Here is a 3,282-nt window from a genome sequence, read left to right on the forward strand (position 1 = left end):
TCTGGGCACAGTCAAATTTCGAAGACCGAATCTGTTTTCTTGAACCATCGCATCAGAGCAATGACTCCCCCATTTCCATTAAATGATTTGGGTTTGCAGTTCATGAAGTCCTTGTACGAACACTCCCGTGGGTGTCCGTGGGTAACTTCGGGGTTGGTTAAATGGGTACCGCTACCAGTCCCACTAGTACCACTTTCGCTGATGTGAGTTAGAGCAGCTGTTACTGCGACTGTTATTGCTGCTTGGAGAGCAGTAGGATAGAATTGTGGTGGTGGATTCTCTGTTGTGCTATTGACTACGAGCCTTACAGGTCTACCGTGAGGCATCTTTTGCTAAAAAGAATACAAATATGAGACATAAATAAGTCTATAACAGTGGTTATAAGCCGAAAGTTGAATGACAAAGTTATCCTAGTTCTAAGTGTATCTGGTTCTGACTTTCATAGGGTTCTGGAAACAATTCAAAAGGGAATCTATATAAAATAAACTTTATGAATCAAAAGTGGCTATCCTCAAATGAATCTCGATGAATTGAATAACTGATATTGGTTGCATGAAAAGAAATAATCCTAACACATAGTGTGAGTAGTGAAATCACCAGCTCACTAGGTTAGTTTAGGTTATTATTTATTAGTGTGAGGCATAAGACATTTGGTTCCTTCGACTGATCCCTCCTTGGAAAACTCCTCATGAATCTCTTTTTGTTCCTCCTTGACTCCTCAGCTGACTGCTAAGATGGAGTGGTTACATCTATCTGGGTTTGTCATGCGAGAAAGGAAGTGTCTAATGAATCTATGAGATTAAGTGTAACTTTATGGGGTGATCCTTACCGGGGCCTCTTATAATTGCGCAATGTATACAAGTTGTATATAATTTAAGATTAATTAGACCTTCGAATAAGTGATCCTACTCCAAAACCAAAACCAAACAAGGAACAGGAAGTGAAGCATAATTCACAAATTCTAAGTCTATAAAATCTCAATTATATAAAACCTTGGAAGTATACACTCCGGAATCATAGACCTACCAGAAGGGTCTTTTAAATTCTCACATAAGTTATTTATAGTGCCTAAAAATGTACTTGGTATTTTTTAAACTTGTTGTTGTCTTATAGTATCATAAAATACTCCTATAGTATTTTAACTTTATGTTCTAATCTAGAAATCCCTTGAATAGAATTTGGTAAGTTTTATGACTGTTGCAACACCACATCACCCCCGAACACATGTCGGTCACATCTCAAATGAATATAGTTGATCATGCTATATTGATCCCATATATGATTACATAACTATCCAGGTTTGACCGCAGTGTTCAACCTTTAAATACTTCTATTCTGTTCTTCTTGTGATACTTGTTCTAGTATGTATATATCTATAAGCAAGTATGTATACTTTTATAAAGTATTGTTACATTTTTAAAATATATTATTATTCAGAGCACTTCGGCCCCATTGTATTTATAGTTGTATATCTTTTATAGGTTGATATACTTAGTTCACTATAAACAATGCTCTGATACCAATCTATCACACCCCCAAACCGGAACGGCGAAAACGTTCGGGGGCGGAGGACGTCATGTTTAGTATCACAACACATGCATCATAGTAATCAAAGTAACAAACAACCATTGCATTAATATGGAAGTGTTTACAAAGTATGTGATTAAAAAAAGTTAGATTCCAAAAGTAAATAACAAAACAAGACATGAAGCTACTATACTCAATCTTCTGAATCCTAGTGCGCGTACCTGTCTACTAGTTTCCTAATAATACAAGTTATTTTGAAAGAGTAGATCAACATTTAAGCTGGTGAGTTCATAAGTATTTAAGTGATGTAAAGTATGTTGTAAGTTCTTTTTAGAAAAGTTCGCATGTTCCTCCCGAAAATCCTATACTTCCTGATATGATGAATGAAAGTAAAATGACTCTACAATTCCTTCTATGTGTACTAAATGGATACAAGTTATATACAATTTAGAGTAAACAGACAATCGATTGTGTGAATCTTCCCTAAGCCCACAACCAAACAAGGAATAGGGAATGAGGCGGAAGTTACACATCCCCTTGTTTGTTAGATCTTCATTGTATATAACCCTGGTGTATTCATTTGATACTTACGGAGTTAACTGTAATAGTTCTTTATATTTGATGAAAACATTCTTTAAGAAAATCATACATTTCCTTTAGTAAAAATGGTAACCACAATAGTTCCTTCTATAATCACCTAGTTTATACTAGCTATATATAATCTAATATCGAACGGACAGTTAAATGGGTGAATCTGCCCTAAGCCCATAACCAAACAAGGAACAGGAAGTAAGGCAGAAAACATACATCCAACTGCCTATCGGATATTAATTATATATAACCATGATGTATAAACTAAGGTATTACAGAATTAACCACCAAGGGTCCTTTAAGTTATACTAGTTTAATAAACTAAATTAAACCCTTTTTACTGATAAGTTTCTAGTTTAGCCTACTTAACGTTCTATCTGAAAAGTATGTTTTTGTACTAGAAAACGGTATACTGAATTTGTATGCTATGACCTGATCCAATCCATACCTGGTACTCCTTATGATTACTTGGTGTATACGGAATATATATATATATATATATATATATATATATATATATATATATATATATATATATATATATATAAGATCGAATAGATAGTAGACAGGGGTGAATCTGCTCTAAGCCCACAACCAAACAAGGAACATAAAATGAAGCGGAAAGCACACATTCTACTGTCTACCGGACCCGATTAATATATATCTGTGATGTATCTACCGATGAATCATAAAGTTAGCATTATAGCCCTCCCCCCCTAACGGAATGTACTAAGACTCGACTGTTCTGTTTGTCTTTTGTAATGATGTAAGTTTTCCCAAGTTTAACACTATCTTTACTAGAAAATAGTTTGCATTACCTTTTATGTGAGAAGATCACTATATGAATGTAATGGGAAAATGAAAGTATTCAGTAATGTTGTATAAAAGTGACTACTGAAGCACTAACTACCTTAAAAACCAACTTGATATTTAAGGTTAAAATGTGATGAGGTTATAACCATGCTTGATTTGACTAGTATGAAACACGACATTCCAAAGACGTCGAAAATGGTATGACATTTGTCACCCGTAGACTTGAAAGTCCCACTGTAGCTAACAACAAGGTGTGGGGTGTAAATCCCGTATAGATCTACACACAAACTCACGCTCTCCCTCTAGGAGACTCTGGTTACAAAATGCGACATAACAGGTATATTGCTAAGC

Source organism: Lactuca sativa, chromosome 6, assembly GCF_002870075.4.
Source record: "Lactuca sativa cultivar Salinas chromosome 6, Lsat_Salinas_v11, whole genome shotgun sequence".
Lineage (NCBI taxonomy): Eukaryota > Viridiplantae > Streptophyta > Magnoliopsida > Asterales > Asteraceae > Lactuca > Lactuca sativa.